Below are 22,533 nucleotides of genomic sequence, written 5' to 3'. Positions count from 1 at the left end.
CGAGAAAACGTAAAACACAATTCACTATCATTAACCTCATTTGTACAATTAAGTGAAATGCTTAAACTTACTATTACAATCCCTATGCATGTTAAAAAAGAACGAAAAATACCACCTCACCACAATCCTCTTTCATCCACTGTCCCTTCAATGACGAACCAAAAATTTTACACTACTACTATTACGAAAATGATAACAGGGCAGGTCAAACTAAGAGCCTCATCGTAGATGTACATCATACGATAACAGGGCAGGTCAAACTAAGAGCCTCATCGTAGATGTACATCATACGATGTGGCTAAAAATCAAAAAGCGAGATAACTTTTCTGGGTAGTCAAAAACTTTTAACACGAAAGTGTTAACCCACTTCCCATTTTTTAGAATATTGTAAAAATCAGATGCCAAAAGGTTCATCATCCTTGTGAAACTTTGTCTAAAGTAAATTGCCTTGTAGGGCCTAGATCAAAATATTGTAATAATGGTATTTATATATTATGGGAACCAAATTTAGGGGCCCCTCTGAAATTTACGGGTAGGTTGTAGCCTACCCAGCCTACCCCCTGGCGGCGCCACTGCTTATTAGTAAGAAAAAACTGAATTGAATTGACGTTAGGCGTTAAAATGCAACGTTAAATCCGTTCGGTACGCACATCAATGGGTCTACCATCATGGTGAAGGCACTCTTGAAAACGACTATCCATGTTTTGCCCCTCAACATTGGCCCCTAAAACTAGGATATTTCCACACATGTAGAGTAAGACATACCAGCCTGCTCATCTTGTTTACACAATTTCAATAGCCTCCAATCTTAGAAAGTTATTAAGCAGAAGTGTATTTTTAACGGTAGAAGTGTGCCTAATCTAAAGGTAGTTCAAAGTGCGAGGGGTATGACACTAGCCAAAATCTAGAAATATATTCTATAAGGGAAATTAACTCTTAAATCTTAAAATCCCTCCAAAAATGGCTTTAAGATCCCAAAATCTCTTTCAAATTTCAAAATCCCTTACACATAAATGCCATGTGTGTGAACCCTCATCAAAGTGTCATAGCATAAGAGTACTCCCGAAACTACATCTTATAGACCCCATGTTCTTTGCACTCCGAGAACACACCCTTTCATTTATGACATGCTTATCAGAAACACCCTGTATACTTCAAACAAACATTACACCAAGCACCAAGTTTCATGCTTTCTTGAGAGAGGGCAGCTATCCTCCTGACTACCAAGGTTTTAATTATAAAATGAAAAGTATTGTTAATAATTTAATTTCAACGATACCACTAACTTTATTGAAATACTAATTACGCCTTGAGGCAATAAAAATTTACGGGTCTGTTATTCATTTAAGTTATGACTGTTTTAAGTTGAAAGTGTTCCAATTTAGGCACATGACCATACGTCAAGTTAAATTACTCTTCCTTCTTTTTCATAGATAGTCGTTGCATCCGTCGAACCTTCGACGAACCGTTTAGAGTTTGTATTTTGGCAGACCAGTCGGATGAGGCAAATTTTTGAAAAGTATCCGGAGCACTTTTTGTGTGACGCTACCTTTTGTTTAAATCGATGCGGAATGCCATTATATATAATAATGGCTGTCGATGGAAATTTACAAAGCGAAATAGTTGCACTATGTCTAACCAAAAATGGGAAAAAAGAGTTTGTGCAAAAGCTCTTTGAGGAATTTCAGAACCATAATCCGAATTGGAATAGCACCAGGTCAATCATGGTAGATAAGGATTTGGCTGAAATCTCTGTTTTGCGAGAACTTTTTCCTAAAGCGCATGTAGAAATATGCCTTTTTCACGTGCTAAAAGCCATTAAATCAAAAATTACCTCTCTGAGGATGACAAAAGCCGCAAGCATGGCAGCGAAAGCTCACGCTCAAAAATTGGCGTATTCGTATAAAGAAGAAGATTTCAAAACCAACGTTGAAGCTCTGCTAGGTGACGAAGTGTTAGAGAGTTTCCCAGAGTTTGCAAAATATATGCAAGAAAACTGGGTTTCTATAAAAGAAATGTGGGTACAAGCTTACCGGAGGCAACATTTCAACTTAGGCGAAGCCACGAATAATCGGTTGGAATCTTACAACCAAAAAATCAAAGGCATCTGCAGGCGCAACGCTGCCCTGGATGACTTTTATCGCGATATAAAGGTTCTTTGCACCTACGTAGAAAACATCAATGACCACGAAAAGTTCCAAGCCAAAACGAAAAAGGAATTCCATCGCTACACTTTTGAAAACTCTAATTTCCAAGATGCAGCTCGTGAAATTTTCGATAAAGTTGTCCCGGTATATTCGGGAAAAGTGGTCGAAAACCTCATGAAAGCGGGATCCAGCAAAAGTACATGTACTTCAGTCGATAATAGCGATTCCATTGTCATCAAAATTGATAACCTAACCCAAGTTATATCCAACGGTATTACTTGCACTTGTTCAACCTTCCTCACTCAAGAAATACCCTGCTTTCACATTTTTATCGCCCGTATTCAACTGGGAAAGGCTATTTTCTCGGAGGAAATTTTGTCGAATAGGATTTCCAAAACAAGATGGGTTGAAGGCTTGAAATTCACGAGTGTTGCCCAAAAACGTTCCATTTTTAAATGTCAATATCCATCGAAACCAAACAAAAGCAAAACATCACAAGAAAAATACAGTGAAGCCATGCCCATTCTTCAGACTCTAGGCAACATTTTGTCTTCCTGCGGTCAAGAAACCTTTCAAAGACGAATGAGGATTATCACGAAGATGACTGAAACTTGGTCTGAAAGAAAAGATTTCAAACTCTTCATTGATCATAAAGAATATGATCCCGATGAGGTCATCGAAGATGTGGGCGAAGACAAGGGAGATGATGATAGTGATAAGGGAGATGATGATAGTGATAAGGGAGATGATGATAGTGATAAGGGAGATGATGATTGTGATAAGGGAGATGATGATTGTGATAAGGGAGATGATGATTGTGATAAGGGAGATGATGATTGTGATAAGGGAGATGATGATTGTGATAAGGGAGATGATGATTGTGATAAGGGAGATGATGATTGTGATAAGGGAGGTGATGATAGTGATAAGGGAGATGATGATAATGATAAGGGAGATGATGATAATGATAAGGGAAATGATGATAGTGATAAGGAAGGTCTAATAAATGAAAGTGATAATGGAGAAGATGCAAAAGATGAAAAGAAGAATCGGGAAAAGGGCAAGGAAAGTCTGAAAAAATATCGAAATAAATTAAAGCGAAAGAATAAAACTCAAGAACAGAACAGTGAAATGCGAAGGAACTTGAAAGATGATTTTGACGAAACGGAACCGATGGAAAAATCAATCAAAATGGCAAAATTGAGCTCTTTGCCAGAAATTAGGGAACCTTTAAAACTAAGCGTTGTAGGTAGGCCCAAGGGCATTTTCCAAACGGTAATCGGACTCCGCAGAAAACGCCTACCGAAGAAACAGAATTTATGCGGTACTGAGTCAAGCCCTATTAGGGCGAGAAGTAACCGACATTCTTTAACGCCTGTTAAGGTGGGAGATGAAGTGTACCCGGAAAGTACTGAAAGAATAGAAGAAACGGAAATTTGGCTTACAAAACCTAGAGTTTTAACCAAGGAACATGAACTAAGTGTTATTACGAGAGCCTATATCTTTTGCGAAGTAATAGACGCTGCTCAACTTATTTTAAAGACACAGTTCAAAAATATAACAGCAGGACTGAACTCTTTGTTTAGAATTAGTACAGGCATCGGGAAGCAAGACATCCCTTTTATTCAAAACAATGTAGAGAATGAAGGTTTTTTTGTTCAAATTTACAATATCAGAAGCCATTTGTTTTGCGCAGCCGGATTTTACGGGGAAGAAGAAGCTAACATATCAATTTACGATTCCCTCACTTATCAATCTTTGGCGCACAGAATTCAAAGGTTACCACAGTTGGTATCGCTTTTAAGTGGACAGTTCAAGAATACGAACGTTGAAAAATTGAACTTGAAATATGTTAAGGTGACCGAACAGGTCGAAGTAGAGTGCGGCACTCATGCCATTGCAAATGCCTTGAACGCCTGTTTAAATATAGAGCCAGGAACAGTAGAATATCATAAGGCCGATGACGCCATGAGAAAGCATTTGCACAGTTGCATGGAAAAAAACCATTTAACTCCGTTTAGTGTTCGTGTACACGATCCCACCTCTTCAAAGGTGTTATACGAAAGTTCACACAAACTCGTGTACTGCGTTTGCAGAAAAGAATACACAGGAGCTCGCATGATCCAGTGTGATAAGTGCTCGGAGTGGTTTCACGAAACGTGTGTGAAAACCTCCAAAAGACGACCCAAAAAGGAATGCAAATGGTTTTGTGAATTTAGATGTGAACCCGACACGATTGATATCTAATTCACAAAAATCTGAATGAAAAAATAATGTCCTCTATCGTTCATACCTTGTAAAATAACAAACAATTAATGTGAATTTTTTTTCTTTTTTTTTTATCTTTTTACATCTTTCTGAAGAAAACTGACCTTATGTTCATCTTAACAAATATATTTTAGTTCATTAAAGTTTTATTGTGGTATTAGAAGTTTATTTATAACTTAGGTCTTTTCGTAGCTTTTTCCCACCAGGGAGGGAATCAATTTCCCACTCGGACTCTGCGTATGAGTAAGTTCTTACAGAGAAAGTATACAAACAAACACATTTACATAGATAATTTGTAGATTCAAATATGTATGCCTCGTTGAAATAATCTTACTTGATCAACTTTACACACTCAGTTTTATTAAAAAAAAAACTTATGTAGAAAATGTTACCGTGTGAACGCACCTTGATACTCAATCTTTCTCTTTCAGAAACACGGATTTAATAAAAACTACGAATTAAATCTTATCGTGTGAATGCATCTTGATGCAAATATCTAGGCCGGCGCACCCCCGCCCCCCCCCCGGAGCGGTCGTGTCTATTTTGGCCTGAAGGAATTTGCATCACAAAAACCGGCGAAAACAGCTGGCCGTTTGTTAACTTACTCTTTTGGTCTAATAATTTTGACGCCTGAAAAACAGGCCTAAATAGTAAAGTCCGCGCGGCCATGTCTATTTTGGCCTGAGGGAATTTTACGCTCAAAAAACAGGCGAAAATAGCTGGCCGTTTGTTAACTTACTATTTTGGCCTGATAATTTTGACGCCCGAAAAACAGGCGTAAATAGTAGGGTCCGCGCGGCCATGTCTATTTTGGCCTGAGGGAATTTTACGCTCAAAAAACAGGCGAAAATAGCTGGCCGTTTGTTAACTTACTATTTTGGCCTGATAATTTTGACGCCCGAAAAACAGGCGTAAATAGTAGGGTCCGCGCGGCCATGTCTATTTTGGCCTGAGGGAATTTTACGCTCAAAAAACAGGCGAAAATAGCTGGCCGTTTGTTAACTTACTATTTTGGCCTGATAATTTTGACGCCCGAAAAACAGGCGTAAATAGTAGGGTCCGCGCGGCCATGTCTATTTTGGCCTGAGGGAATTTTACGCTCAAAAAACAGGCGAAAATAGCTGGCCGTTTGTTAACTTACTATTTTGGCCTGATAATTTTGACGCCCGAAAAACAGGCGTAAATAGTAGGGTCCGCGCGGCCATGTCTATTTTGGCCTGAGGGAATTTTACGCTCAAAAAACAGGCGAAAATAGCTGGCCGTTTGTTAACTTACTATTTTGGCCTGATAATTTTGACGCCCGAAAAACAGGCGTAAATAGGAGGGTCCGCGCGGCCGTGTCTATTTTGGCCTGGTAATTTCGCCGCCCGAAAAACAGGCTTAAATAGGCTGTGAGTCCCAGAGAGCTATTTAGGCCTAGCATGAAAAACAGGCCTAAATAGCTCCGTCGCCCTCCTACACTATTTAAGCCTGTTTTTCGGGCCAAAATAGTGGGCCGCTAGGGGCCGGCTAATTAGGCCCGAAAAACAGGCATAAATAGCCCATGGACTATTTCCGCCCCGAAAACAGGCCAAAATAGACACGGCCATAAAGATAATGGTTTCTAACGTTACGTACCTTCATCGATTAGTACCAGACTTTTAAAAGCAAGTACATATTTTTAGACATGGGACCAACCTTGGATTTAAAGGCCTGGCCTATTACTTCACAAAGAAATATCCAAGGTATTATCTTATGCCAAATAGACTGAATGGTAGTGCTGTGGAACGCCTTTTCTCCCAATACAAGTTTAACGCAAATGGGAAAATCACCAGTTTAAATTTTGCGTATGCCAGAAAAGCTTTACGAGGTGCATGGTCACCATCATTCGGGCAAAGGATATAGAGACGCACCATTATATGTAAAGCAGAATTTTGCCTACAATCTGTGAAATGTTTTTATTGTTTGGAAACTAGTTTTATCACATAGTATTTATTTTATCACGTAGCTTTGGTTTTATGAACAAATAACAATAACGTTAAACAAATTTTAATACTGGTAACTGTGAATTCTCTTTAAAATAGGAACATATGTATAGGATAGTTGAGACTAGTTAATGTTCATCAATAGTAGAATACAACCTTGATATGCAGGACATGTACTTTATGGCTTTCACTAGTTTGTTTCATAGTCTTGCAAATGTTTCGGCTTAACACGCTTCCTTTTCTTGGATTCCATTTCTCCAAGGATCGATGGGGTTTCCGTTTTGGCAACTTTAGACATACCCGACTTTCCCTGTTTCATCAGATCTTTTTTATTTCCAGCTATTAGCCCTTTGGTAGTTTTCCCCTCTTCCACTTTTCTTGTCTCATCCTTGTTTTGGAAACTGTTTATTGTTGTGTCGTGACGATTGGTTGAACACTGCTTTTTCTTTAAGGTTTCTCTGTGTTTGGTTTAGGTTTTTCTTTCTTTTCGCACTTGTTTTTGATTGTCTTTTCCTACGACCTTTTTATTAAAAGTTTTCAGATCTTTATTTCTACTTTGATTCTTTGCTGTAGACGTTTCTTTGGATTTTGCAGATTCCACGAATAAAGTGTCTCGTAATGATGCTTAACCTTTTTGAATCTTATTCTCCTTTTCTGACATTTTTGAATCCCAAGCTGTTATAACCTCGTTGGTGGTAGCGTGCAACATCTTCCGTTGCCATTCTTTATGAAAAGTAATTTGATCCTCTCTCCTTTGATTTGGAAATAAAATACTGCACGCGTTGGCGAATGTCTCTTGCAGGCCCCTGCATTCATTGACAATATCTGCTGCTGCCTTTAAGCGGAAAAGTTTCAATAACTTGCCCATTAATTAATTTCAACATAGGTTAATATACATACTTGAGCTATATTTCGTCCATGCTTTTTAATGCCTTCGAGAGTTAAAACTTCCCTCATTTTGTTATTTAAAAGCCTTAAGTAGGGATGAAATTCGTACTTTGGCAAAAAAAGGCTTCCACGATCTCTACGCCTGATGCCAGAAAAACGAATTTTCTTTTTTTCACTTTGATTCATTCTATAGTTCATACAGCACCAATATAGTATCCTTGAAGTTCTCAGCTGCCTTTGTGAAAGACTTCGCCGTTTATATATCAAGCGATTCTTCGCAACCTTCCAAATTTCACCGATGCATCCACCCCCGATTGTTAAAAGTGACCGCTCATACTTCATTGTGAATTTGGCAGGTTGTTCGACTTTGAGCTCAAAGACTTTGCGGGATATTCTTGTCGGAATTGTGTTTTTAATTTTGGAATACACTATTTTACCGTAAATCTGAAGCATCTGTAGTTTTTCGTAGTCATCAATTTCATTTTCAAAACTTTCGCAAAAACGAAAATAAGAAGAGAGGCAAAGAAAGTCATTGGCTATAGAAGTGTACCAATCAATTAAGGTTTTTGTGTTCTTTTTTACATTTGTTTTTAACTTTCTCTTTTGTGACGTATTTCCGCTTTGACTAGAAATATTTTCTGTTGGTGAGACATAGACATATTGTATACACTGACATGGGACCACTATCCATATGCACCATTATCCATATGCACCACTATCCATATGCACCACTATTCCTATGCACCACTATCCACATGCACCATAAGGGATGCCACGTGTAATAAAGATTTTTAGATTGTACAAAAGTCAGTTTCCTAGTATTGACCCGATGCCGGTAGGTGCTCTCGATATTGGTCCCGTTATTAGTGTAACTAAAGAAGATAATTGTACTAAAGATTTAACTTGTTTCTTAACTAAATAAATTAACTTAAATGAAACGAATCTCCACTAACTAAAGGATGGGTGTATGACTCTGCCGCAACGCATCATTTTTGTAATACGAAGGGATGGCTATATAACTATTATGATATCGTAACACCCATAACAATTGCGCAAGGAAGGCGGTTGGGAAAGGTGACGTGGTATTATCATCTCAGCTCAATAATAGAGAAGTGCGGCTAATTCTTAGAGACGTCATATACGTTCCACTATACACAAGAAACCTTATATCCGCAAGACTAATAGATGAAACTGGATTTAAGTCAATCATAAAGGATTGTATCATACGAGTCTACGCCAAGAACCATGATCTGGTACTGAAAGCGACGTTAGATTCTGACAGCAACTTATATGTGGTAGAAGCTGTGACCAGAACGGATCTACCTCATGTATCACAATCACAAGCAAGGAAAGGACGAAAAAAAAAAACGACACGCAGAATGTAATCTCAACACTGTAGAAGATATAAACCTTTGGCATAAACGACTTGGACATCCTAATCCTAGAAGAATTACGCAACTGGTCTCGAAACAATTGGTCCTTGGAATTCCGAAGCTAACTACTACATTCGATTTATGCGTCCCCTGCAAGGTATCCAAGGCAACTAAAGCAAAATCATCGGCTATTAAAGGTATACAGTCTTCTGATGTACTTCAACTCGTTCATTCAGATGTATGGGGACCAGCCCCCGTTGCTTCGCTGGGGGGAGCCAAGTACATAATAACATTTATTGACGACTATTCTCGACATGTCAAGCTATACTTAATGAAGCACAAGAACGAAGCTTTCGAGAAGTTTAAAGAATATCTTGTTTGGGCGGAAAGACAAACTGGTAGAAAATTAAAACAACTACGAACGGACAACGGCCTGGAGTATGTTGCGAACTATTTTGAAGACACATGTAAGAAACAAGGGATTCAAGTCCAACGTACCAATACGTATTCACCAGAAATGAATCGCGTTGCCGAAAGGTATAACAGGTCCTTGCTTGATGGCATCCCGACGTTATTGGAAGAATCTCAGTTACCTCAATACTTATGGGGTGAAGCTGCCTGTACTTTTGCATATCTATCCAATCGTTTACCTCATGCTCAACTACATGAAGACGTACCAGAGACTACACACAGTCTCGGTCGGAGATTTTTATATAAATTTTTTAAAGTGCAAGACGGCACTGACAAGGTTTTTTGAATCATTTGATATGTGTTTGCTACCTGGTCTGGAGGAAAAATATTCAACAGATTATCATTGCCAATTAGATTTTTTCTTTGGAAACAAAGCATTTCGAGAGCGATATGAAGCAACTTATAGGGAATCATATTATTCTTATCACAAAGCAATCTGTTTTGTAAGAAAAGACTAGCTTTAACAAGCAAACTTGTTTTTAAAAATATTTGTCAAGCAATTAAACAATAGAACAATTTAATGTATACAAGTGGGTGGAGTGGGTGGATTTGTGTACTTTTCTGGCAAAAACCCAGACAACTTTAGTATTTAACCTGTACGCAACTATATGCGCTTGCAAAAACAACAAAAAAACATTAACTTGGGTTGTCCTTTAGCCAACTTACTAAATTGTTTGAAATAACCCCTTTAACTTGGGTGTGCCTGTATCCAACTATATACATGGCTTGTTAAACGACATTTTTGACTTGGTTGTGCCTGTATCTAACTATATACATGGCTTGCAAAAAGAAAAAAAAACATCATAAACTTTGGTGTGCAAAAAAATATCTTTAACTTGGGTGTGCCTGTATCCAATTATATACATGGCTTGCAAAAACACCTTTAACTTGGGTGTGCCTGTATCCAACTATATACATGGCTTGTTAAACGACATTTTTAACTTGGGTGTGCCTGTATCCAACTATATACATGGCTTGCAAAAACACTAAGAGCAATAGTGTTTTAGCCTGTAGGTAAATTACAACATGACTTTCCAATGAACTACAAGAGATTGTGGCTCTACTTGACAGATAGTTGATTCAGAACTGTTCCGTTTGGTGGAAATACGGTAAGCGTTTCATTTCTATAAGATATTCAATTGTGTTATATCAAAAGTACCAATTCAGTTCACTTTTCTATCACCATGTCCAACCTTTACTCGGGAAACTATTTAATAGATTTTGTTCCAGACATTTAAAGTGTGTGATCTTGAATATGTGACTGCTACGACGTAAAAGACAGCCCTAGAGAGTCTTAGGATGGTCATCAGTGTAGATGAGTTCGTTAAATTTGGTATGACCAAAAGAAGGTTGGTAAAAGTGTAACCACCTTAGAGAAGGCTCATAAATTTGGAACGACTAACATAGGTATAACTGGTTTTGCTTTTCATTGAACAGGTTAAGCCACTAATGGAGATTTAAATTGAAATCTAATTTCCATTTCCATGAACTTCTCGTATGGACACTATCTGGGAAACATTTATCGTTTGAACGGGTGGCATAGATGTAATATTGATTAATTGTGTTAATGGTTTTTTCCCATATGGGTTTTCCCAGAACCTGTTTTTCCCACATGTGATTTGGGTTTTTATGGTTCAAATTATGTAATGCTTTATATCTAATTTCCAAACAAAATATTATATGTTTATTAACATTTGATGGTTTGTAATATGAAAATGTTAAGGGATTGTTAATAGCCGTCTTAGCCCAATGTTATTTTAAAATGTTTTACGTAAACCATAATTTCAAAAATATGGTTTTAAACAAAATGAAAAATAAATTTCAAATAAAAACAAAGGTTTTTTTAATCACGGGTTTCAATGAAAATGTGGGTCGTCGGCAAGGATACTATTAGTCGGGTTTTACGACGTGATAAATCACGGAGATATGAAGCTTACTTTGGAGGTGGCGGAAGGGGTGGTAGTCCAGCGTAGACGGGGTAGTATAACACTCGACTCGGAGAGGTTATATTTTGGTTTTCCCAACTTGTTTTAAGTAACATTGTTACCTCTCCAAGTGACGATGACGTCACGGTTAGGTATTATACCGTGTGTGTTGCTGTCACCGCGTTGGCAATTGGCAAATGGGTGCATAAGTGTTTTTGGTGAAAAAACTAAGATATCTTAGTTAATGTTAATATTTAATGTTTTATTGTTTAATAATAATGTCTTCAAAAGTGAAAATTTGAATATCTATTACTTTTCGCAATTAATTTATAAACTTATCTCTTATTTTTTGCGTCTTTGTCTGCAGGGCCAGTTTTTATTAATGTTTAAATAAAAATAACGTCTCTTAAAACTACACTGTAAAAAATTGTGGTGTCTAAATAATGCCATAATGGTGTTAAAACAATGAGCACTATTTGTACACCTTGACAAGGTGCTGAAATAGTACGAAAATAGTGCGATATTTTAAAAACACCATTAGCTTAAACCAATGGTGTAGAAATGGGTTTATAAAACATAATTCTTTAAAAGGTTTGCAAATGTTACCTTAATCATATAAATAGCCCTATTGAATACCCCATTAAAAGGTGCTCAAATGGCATAGAATTAGTGCGATATTTTTAAACACCATTCGCTTAAATAAACGGTGTAAAAATGGGTTGAAAAAGCCTCATTCATAAAAAGGCGCACAAATGATACCGAAACGATATAAAATAACACCTTCGCAAGGCCAATATAAAAGGTGTAGAAATAATGTGAAAATGGAGTTATGCCTTAAACACCCTTCGCTTAAATAGAAAGTGTAAAAAAGGGCTGAAAAAACCTCATCCTCGAAAAGGTGCGCAATTGATATAAAATAACACCTTCGCAGGCCCATAAATAAGATGTTGAAATGATGTGAAAATGGAGTTATGCCTTAAACACCCTTCGCTTAAATAAGTGTAAAAAAGGGCTGAAAAAATCTCATCCTCGAAAAGGTGCGCAATTGATATAAAATAACACTTTCGCATGGCCCATATAACAGGTGGTAAAATAAATGTGAAAATGGAGTTATGCACTCTAAATTAAGTTACCTAAATATTGTTTTAGTGGTGTAAAATTCATTGTGTACTATTTCTACACCTTGACAAGGTGTTGAAATGGTATGAAAATCGTGCGATATTTTAGTAACACCATTAGCGAAAATAAATGGTGCAAAAACGGGTTCAAAAAACTTCATTCGATAAAAGGAGCTCAAATTAGACCTAAATGGATTAAAATATCACCTTCAATTATCCCATTAAATGGTTTTAAAATAATACGAAAATGGAGCTAATTTGTAAAATAACTTAAACCATTGCAAACCCCTATTTACCCCATTTTAAGTCATTAATTACCCCATTCCATGAGTGACAAATAATCACCCGCTATTAACCCAAAAGACACCCGACATGAGTGATACATTATCACCCGTTATTTACTCGAGATGACAAATAATCACCCCTTATTGACCCGAAAGCCACCCGACATGAGTGAAAAATAATCACCCCTTATTGACCCAAAAGCCACCCGACATGAGTGAAAAATAATCACCCCTTATTGACCCAAAAGCCACCCGACATGAGTGAAAAATAATCACTCGTTATTGACCCGAAAAACGCCCGACATGAGTGACACATTATCACCCGTTATTTACTCGAGATGACAAATAATCACCCCTTATTGACCCGAAAGCCACCCGACATGAGTGAAAAATAATCACCCTTTATTGACCCAAAAGCCACCCGACATGAGTGAAAAATAATCACTCGTTATTGACCCGAAAAACGCCCGACATGAGTGACACATTATCACCCGTTATTTACTCGAGATGACAAATAATCACCCGTTATTGACCCAAAAGACACCCGACATGAGTGAAAAATAATCACTCGTTATTGACCCGAAAGACACCCGACATGAGTGACACATTATCACCCGTTATTGACCCGAGATGACAAATAATCACCCGTTACTGACCCGAGATGACAAATAATCACCCGTTATTGACCCGAGATGACAAATAATCACCCGTTATTGACCCGAGATGACAAATAATCACCCGTTATTGACCTGAGATCACAAATAATCACCCGTTATTGGCCCAAAAGCCACCCGAGATGAGTGACAAATAATCACTTGCCATGGACCCGAAAGACACCCGACATGAATGACAAATAATCGCCCGTTATTGAACCGACGTACGTGACAAATTATCTCTTGCAACAGACCTGGGATACACCTGATAAAAGTGACAAATTTTGGCTTGCGATAGACCTGAGATACACCTTAAATAGTTGATATTATATCACTAATTTATCTGAAATACTTCTAATATAAGTGACACGCGATGGTTCTCCCCCATTCGGCCGTACCCAAAATTCAAATGTCCCATTCAAACGAAACCCCGCATGTGGGCGGTTTTTGAAAAATATGGACGGTGTCAAGTGGCTGCACTTAACGACAATTGAACATTGCTTCGATATCCACGATTGATTTAAGAATCCGAGGACGCAATGATCGATTCATTCAATTACGAGATACTGGCTTATCTATCATTATGGGAAATGTAAAATAAGGCATACTACGAATTTGGTCATCTGTTATTACGCTTAAATGATAATTAAAACGAAAAAAATATATTTATTTCTCAGCTAACAAACTTTATGAAAAAGACTTCTGATCTTATCTTTCATTTTTATTCAAAATCTTTATTATAATACGAATTAAAGGAAGCACTATCATACCAAGATAGGGCCGAATAAATGACACAAATGATATCACCTATTATTGATCTGAGATAAACCTGAGAATGATAATGTATCACTCGCTATTGATCTAAGCATATGTTACTTCTGATCTAAGTGATAGGAAAAGCTCACTCATTTGCTATCACTTGCATGCATAGGGTTACTGTTTGCTCTTATGACGGTATAAGGCGTTAGAGAGTCGAGACCTAACCGTTAAGAGACCCAAGTGAAACTAAATTATCAGGCATAAATGATAGTGATCGTCTGCGTCATTGTAAGGGAAACGAGGCGTTATGTTGTTAATGTTATTAAGTTTGTTAACCCTGTTTAAAGTCACTAATTATGGGAAAATCAACCACTAATTTTTGGTGGTACTTTAATAAATCTACTAAAAATGGCAAAATAACTGGAGAGTGTTTTAAATCTTTAAAAGTTAGATAAATTGACTCAAAGCTCACATAATTAATAGTTTTATATTTTTCCGATTAGCGGAAAATTTTCCGCGTTTTATTTTTCCGGAAAATTTACAACCCTAATTGAAACGATGAGCTTGCCCGGTGTTTTAATGGGATGGATACCGCGAAACGATTTTATCTATGTTGACACTGAAAAGTAAACAGTTTTTAAACCCAACACTATCAAATATCTACATGATATTTTTTGTTAGAAACAAATTTTTTACAACTTTCAAATCCGCGCGGCATTATGATTGAATTCATAAACGTCGGACGCAACGCAATTTAGCACAGGCGAAGGCAGGGCGTCACGCACAAACGTCCTGCACCAAAAGTGAATAGGCTACTACGTACAGAAAGTGAAGAACTTCCGCGTTGTTATGAAACGTGTTATTTCTCCCGCTCTCTTAAACGTCCCCGCCTTAGCGGAAAACCACAGTAACGCGGTGGCGAATCACTTGTACCTTTGTATCCCTACCTCTTGAAGTTATAGTTCCTGGTACACGTGACTATTAGACCGAGTGGGGAAAGGTATAGCCCCTTCCATTGACATGCGCGGTAACCACTGGATGTTTTACTTCCAACAGCAACACGTAGATGGCGGAAAAAATCTATCCTATGGCGCGAAATTGAAATTGCTTCGTTTTAGAACATTGGTCTTGCTACAGATAATGTTAGTTCGAATCTTAATAAAAAGATGAATATTCGTGGTATTATATAGATTTTAAAATATATTTCTCGCCATGTTTTAAACAACATACACATGGTTTATTACAAAACAATATAAGTTAATATTTTTAGTCCATGAGTTTTTATTATTATTGTATAATTATGGGAATAAGTTGTCTTTAGGATTTAAATTTATTATTTCTTAAATAAATATGAGTTGTAAATGTCCAATCCCGAGTTTCAGAAGCACAGAAATGGATGTATATTTCCCAAATAATCCCAACGTTAGGAAACAATGTTTAAATTTATCGGTGGACCAAGCAATGATGCCTTGTCTTTTGCAAGATAATGTCTTGTTCTATCAAAGAAAGACTAATAGTTTACTAATAGCCACTTCGTTTGCATTATCATTTTTCTCTGAATTACTTTGGTAGAAATAATAAAGAGACTCCCACATGCAGTTCCTTCAATTGAAGCCCCAAAACCAACTGATGCATTCACAATGTCTATGTCTGAGATGAATAAAAGAATGAACAGAGGAAATGCACAACAAGTTTGGATTTAATAACATCTCTTGCTCTTTTGCAATCAGGATTGTTTTTGTTATTTATTGAGGTTAATTCCATGATGAGGAGAGACGTTTTTGTAAAGTGCTACGCTTGAAGTTAATTTTTTATTGTTTAGTAATAAATAATGTGTACGTGGTAGGAAATATACAAATAACACAAATATTCACCTTTTCATTATGATTTGAACTAACGTTACCTATAGCAACACGAATGATTTTATAACTAAGCATTTTAAATTTCGCGCCAAAAAGTAGATTTTTTCGCCATCTACGGGTTGCTGTTGGAAGTAAAACATCCAGTGGTTATCGCGCATGTCAATGGGCGGGGCTTTACATTTCCTCACTCGAACTACTTTCGGTGATGTAATTGCTTTGAAGCACGATTGGCTGCTCTAAACGGAGGGAAGTTCGAATACAACCAATCTGGTTTGACTTCATCTTTTACGCGTCGTCTGCTCAAGAGTTTTCTTTAAAACCACAGGAAAAGGCGCTACAGAATTCGATTTCTACACTTTCTGTACGTAGTAGCCTATTCACTTTTGCCTGCACGACGCCCTGCCTTCTTCTATACTAAATTGCGTTGCATCCGACGTTTATGAATTCCACCTTTAGTAGACTCGGGAGTCTCGGGCGCTCGCGGTTGACTTTTCCGCGAGATGCCGTTAGTGACGTATCAAGGAGAAAAACCCCGCAAAAATATTTTTTGCAAATTTGCTTCTGCCCCCCCCCACAATTTCAAGTTTTCGAATATTTAAATATTGACCAAGCAAATTTTTGGAATCAGAAGAGTATGAACTCTCAAAAAAGTAAGGTTTTTTTAGTTTTGAGATAATTTTTAAACAACGTCGCTATTGCTTTAAGTAAACCAAAATGTATTGAATTTTTTCCAACGGGGAAGATGGAGCAGTAATAAATATTTTAACTGGGTGTGACCCAAAATCCCCCCAGACAAAATCCCCCCAAAACTCCTACTTGATGGACAAAATCCCCCCAAATCATATTTAATGGACAAAATCCCCCCAAATCATATTTAATGGACAAAATCCCCCCAAATCATATTTAATGGACAAAATCCCCCCAAATCATATTTAATGGACAAAATCCCCCCAAATCATATTTAATGGACAAAATCCCTCCAAATCATATTTAATGGACAAAATCCCCCCAAATCATATTTAATGGACAAAATCCTCCAAATTATGTTTAACGGTTAGGTTAGGTTAGGTTAGGTTCGGTTAGGTTAGGTTTAGGTTTAGGTTAGGTTTAGGTTTAGGTTAGGTTAGGTTAGGTTTAGGTTAGGTTTAGGTTAGGTTAGGTTAGGTTAGGTTAGGTTAGGTTAGGTTAGGTTAGGTTAGGTTAGGTTAGGTTAGGTTAGGTTAGGTTAGGTTAGGTTAGGTCTTTTAGGCTTATTAAATGTTGCAAGATGGAACTGCCTCCGTGATTTGAGAACAATATCTGCTTTTAAGTTTCTACTGATCTTGTTATATTCTCTTTGATGTTGGTCTAAAATTTTTTTGGGCTATTTTATTTTTTAATGTTGTGAACTTTGGCTCGTTGGGAGGTATATAAGTCGGATGTTTCTCCACATAATGCATAGAAATGGAGAAGCTCGTGTCGAATAAAGGCGGTATTAAAATACTACGGGAAGGTTTTTTGTATGTTAAACAAAAGACCCTTAGTAACGCGTTGATAAAATGGGAGTGCGTCAGAAGGAAATTAGGATGCCGTGGAAGTTTGACAACTGACGAGGATGTCCAGGATGTAATTAAATTGTCCGCTCATAATCACTTGTCCAATGTGCTCGCGTCCGAAGTTACCAAGTTTCGTACTTCACTCAAGGAACAAAGTGTTTCATCAAGTGATTCGACGTTGGCAGTTTATGGTGCTGTGCTTGCCACGGTTTCGTCTGATGTGAAGTCGTACATTCCCACTCCAGAAGCTATCAGAAAGACCATCATAAGATCCAGATTATCACTGCGCCCAGCCGTTCCAAAAAGCCTTGCTGATCTACGAATCGAAGGGGACTGGACCATGATTACTGGAAGCGAAGGGGCGAGAGAATTCTTGCAATATGACAATCATTCAAGTTTGGGTAACGACTCTTCTAGAATTTTAATTATTGCGGTCCCTGAATGTTTAAAGTACTTAAGTGATTGTTCGGAATGGTTTATGGATGGTACATTTAAAAAAGTCCCGGATGGTTTTTTGCAAATTTATGTTATTCATGTAAGATTGGGAGGTAGATCAATAGCCGCGGTGTATGCCTTATTAGAGAAAAAAATGCTAAAACATATTGTGAATTGTTCGTTGCCTTAGATAAAATTTGCCGGGATAGTAATATAATTCTTGCTCCCCAAACCGTTGTAATTGATATTGAGAAAGCTGTATTTTCTGCCTTAAAAGAGGTATTTGGTTATCATGTGAAAGTACGATATTGTTTCTTTCATTTATCTCAGAGTGTTTTACGTAAGGTTCAGGAGCTTGGGTTTATTGTTAAATATAGGCATGACAGAAACTTTCGTAACTTTGTTAATTCAGTAGTTGCTTTGGCATTCTTGCCAACAGATCGTGTATATGAAGGAATATTGCATTTGTATTATATATCCGATGAGTCAGGTATGGAGCTGCTTGACTATTTCGATGCTGTCTATGTAAGAGGCCCATTTAAAAAGAAAGTTACGGCTAGTGGCCTAAAATTAAAACGGACAAGTCCGAAATTTGAACCCGAGACCTGGAACGTTCATGATGTAACCCTCAATGACGGATCAAGAACGAATAATATTTCTGAGGGATGGAACAGAAAATTTTCTTTCCTACTTAAGGGGAATAAAATTAATATTTGGTCTTTTATTGAGGGTTTACGCTTGGACGTTGCTATTGCCTTGGGTCTGTTACATGACGAACAAAATGGCGTTGAAATTAAAGCCAAAAATTGTAAAAAATATTTCGAAAAGCAAAAAATTCTAAAAAATATGTGCGTGAAATATGATAAAGGGCTTGTAAGTTTGGAAAATTTTCTAAGTTGTGTCGCCAAAAAATGTGAAATGTGAAATGTGAAATAAAACAAACTACTTACATTTGAAACTTCTGTTATATATTTCTCAGAGGATTTTCGTTGGGGGATTTTGTCTTGTTATAATGATTTGGGGGGATTTTGTCTTGTTATAATGATTTGGGGGGATTTTGTCTTGTTATAAATATTTGGGGGGGATTTTGTCTTGTTATAAATATTTGGGGGGATTTTGTCTTGTTATATAGATTTGGGGGATTTTGTCCTACATTGGGGGGATTTTGTCGCATTGGGTTAAATGGGGGGATTTTGGCCGGGGGGATTCTGGCTGGGGGGATTTTGGTATACAATCATTTTAACTGCATCTACAAGGATATTCAGAAACAATCTGGAAATGCTGAGAAGGCCATTAAAACGGGAAACGAGGAAATTGAGGTGAGAGATGGAATTAGACACGAATTCTGTAAACTTGACATCTCATGCAATTGAGGAGTTACGTACTACCAGTAATTTCTATTTATATTTCAGAGAGTTCAATGACAGTCAAAAAAAAAGAAATATCTCCACGACGTTCAGATTACACTAATAGAAAGTGTTCATAAAAAGAAGTTTCTTAAATATACATATATTTATAAATAAAGATTATCAGAGTTATTCTATAGATTTTCACTTGATCTAACACTACCTCTTTATGCAACAAAAAATTGTCTTTACAACAAATATATAATATGTTTTTTCTAGGCTATCCATTCCTCTTACAATTGTATTACGTCCGTGATACCAGCAAAGCTACAATATATTCTTTCATTCCATAATAAAATGAGAGTGTATAATCTATAAAATATAAGTGAACTTGTATTATAAACTTATTATTTATTTTCATTTTCGGACAATGGCGTGACAAAAGTCATTACTACCTCATACCCGTTTGCCTCTACCAAAATTGAATTTATAAATAATAACATAAGTTTATAAGATATGTTCCATAAGTTTGTCACTACCCATACTTCGTAATATTAGAGGCTTAATGAGAGCTAGTTCAAGAACGACGTGAGAATTGACTACACTCGGTTTTGCAGTCCACCCTCCTCTTTAGTCTGTACTATGCCTTTGACAAGGCCTCACTACGCGTCGCTTTACAAGAATCTATGACGTTTCACCTACGTCACTTCCTGAAAAGCTCTCATTAACGAGTGACTCACTTATGGAACATATCTTATAAACTTATGATAATAAAAATATCCCCTTCTCCATAATGGCTTTTCTGACCTATAAACTGTCTTTAATTAAAGGTATAAACTGACGCTTTATATATTTTACAAAAAAACTCACTCAGCTAAACAGTGCAGCTTTTTGAAACATTCAAGGTGTAACAATATTATTGGTTGTTGGTAATCGTAGATTTTTGAATTCGGTTAGCCTGTTTGTGTATTAATTCACGAGTTTCCACTAGTGTATTGTTGGGGGTAAGAAAATGCTTTTTTCGTTTCCATTTCTTTATATTTAAAATACAAACGTTGTCACTGAACGGTGTTAAAATCATATAACAATATACCCTAGTTTTGCAATGAAAATATTATGGGTTGGCTTTTGACCTCAATTATCTCAGGCAAGAAATTGAACTCTTGAAATTCGTCATAGATTATAAAAAATGTATTACATTATTAAAAAAATACCTATGCTGGTTAAATCATTCTTGAGAAACAGGTATAGCAATATTATGGCATTTGATTCGACCCAAAGTTCCCTACACTTGAATAAACCGTTTTCAAATAATGCTTCGGCAAGTCACATTTGATTTCATCTGATATTATTCCTTTAGTCAACAAAATGACTTATCGAATTTCCTAACCCAATGTGAAAATAACGTCAGTTAGAGAAAGTCTGAGACAAGTGAAAATATCCTTTAAAAATTTTAGTTGGAACTCTGGGTGAATTGGTTTAATAGGTAAGTTAATGAGCTCACGTTTCGTGTCCATAGAACCCCAGTGGTCTATATTTCAATGGGTCACGAATTGGTGCCAAAGCTAACCGACGGCGCCCTTCACTAACTAATTTATATAATGTAACGTGAACTGAGCCCAATATTTGTCAGACAGCTACTATTTTTACTCACATCGTATCGATGGGCTATTAAATATAAATATAGACATAATTGATGTCGCAAAATAATACTCAGCGCCTTTACGTCAAGTAAGTTGACATTTGTTTTATTTGAAATACTTGCCCCTTGCTTAACAATGTCAGTTTTCTTTTCGTGAAATTTCAAAATATTTATTACGTTACATTATCAATTATGGCTTTGGGTGCGCTTCAGGGTTGTTGATTTTTTTGATTTTTTCAAAAAAATCAAAAAAATAGATTTTTTTTATTTAAATCGGATTTTTTTGATTTTAATTGATTTATTTGATTTTTTTGATTTTTATTGAACTAATAGGTAGTAAATTACCAACATGAAAACTTTTGAGTCAAAATTAACCAAAAGCAAAATAATCATGGCATATAAACAGCTATTGGATATTATTACAAATCATATGCTTGTATAAAAAGACTAGCTTGACTGCTATTTCATTTCCTAGCCTTTCCAGCAAGACAAACTGGAGTTCTGGGGAAAACTTACATTGAAATATACCAAAACCATGATTATTTTTAATTTTAGGTCTTTTCTAGTTAAGTTTCTTCTCGAGTTTCTTAAACTACTTCTTGGAATCTTAGAAAACATTTTTTAAAAATAAAAATATATTCTTGATTTTAACCAAATGATTTTTTAAAAAAAATCTCTTGATTTAAATCAAACAACCCTGGTGCGCTTGGATTAAACATGTCTTTAATAATTATTAACAATTAGTAGTTGTATCTGTTATCAGACCTAGGAGCTCCTCCGTTTTCTCGAAGAATTTCAATTAATTAAATTTGAAGTCAACTGTCAACTTTTATACGTACCACCGATATCCGCATTCCTACCTAGATTTCAATATTTTTTTGTTTTTCAATTACGAAATTACATTATTAGGCAAAATTTTGAGTCGATATTAAACGGTACTATCCCTGAAACATTGTCCATACAAAAAGATTTATATTTTATTCAAAAACAAGTTGTGAAACTAAAACGAGCCTTTCGGAATCGAGACGTAATTAAGAGGTTTTTCCTTAAATAATGAAATAAATAAAATTAATATCCATTATTTTAATGGAGATATATTTACCTTAATTCTAGTTAAATCGTTTTAAGAAACTTTATCCCTAAAATTGTTTTAAACATAGCTATTGTTGACGATTGAATTCAACCCTATGCCTTTTTAACTATTTTTGGAAACTAAGGGTTAAGGCAATTGATTCACAGGAAAGGACAAGAAAATGCGCAATTGTTGAACCTTTGGTGGAAGCCCTGCCATTTCGAGGCTAAATGTTTCTCGTAACCCTGTAGCCTATCGCCGCGTATATTTTAACCCTCACGATGATAATGCAGTACAATGTTGCAGATTGGCGTCTATGTAGCATAGGATGGTGTTGTTTGAAGCCAATAAGTACATATTGGTGTCAATGTAGTTTGGACGATGGTACTGTTAGAAGCTAAAAAGTACAGTTGGAGTGTATGTGGTATATACTAAAGACTAGTGTATGGTGTATGAAGATGGCCAGTCGCTCAGAGTAATCGGTGTACACTGCGGTACATTTGACTGTACTAAAATTATTACGCGTAATCCTTAACCGGTGAACTACCACGCGCCTACAAAGTAGTAAGGGGTGGTGACGTTTCAATTGTGACGTGTTCAAGGGAAGATCGAGTAAAAAGACTTAGAAATCAAAGAAATTAATTTAAACTTTTAGAAATGTGTTGTTAAGAACAATTTGGAATAGTGAATTTTTGAATAAAACCAACATTATTATTTAAAAATTTTGTTATATGGTAATTTCGACGTTACAAGAAATCCAAAGAAAAGAAATAAAAATAATCAAACATATT

The 22,533-nt window shown here is 36.4% G+C and overlaps 1 long non-coding RNA gene across 1 annotated transcript; it reads right to left on the bottom strand.

Moving 5' to 3' along the window:
• Window positions 1-15,065: 15,065 nt before the first annotated feature.
• Window positions 15,066-15,742, bottom strand: LOC149663544 (uncharacterized). Its single transcript, XR_016368424.1, has 2 exons — window positions 15,415-15,742; window positions 15,066-15,346 (listed from the first exon to the last, which is right to left on the bottom strand). It is a non-coding gene; the product is annotated as an uncharacterized LOC149663544 (long non-coding RNA).
• Window positions 15,743-22,533: the final 6,791 nt, after the last annotated feature.

Source organism: Phalangium opilio, unplaced genomic scaffold (assembly GCF_054372755.1).
Source record: "Phalangium opilio isolate 3A_F unplaced genomic scaffold, DU_Popi_V2 ptg000061l_1, whole genome shotgun sequence".
Lineage (NCBI taxonomy): Eukaryota > Metazoa > Arthropoda > Arachnida > Opiliones > Phalangiidae > Phalangium > Phalangium opilio.
The sequence above is the reverse complement of the archived record's forward strand: the minus strand, read 5'-3'. Positions and strand labels throughout refer to the sequence as shown.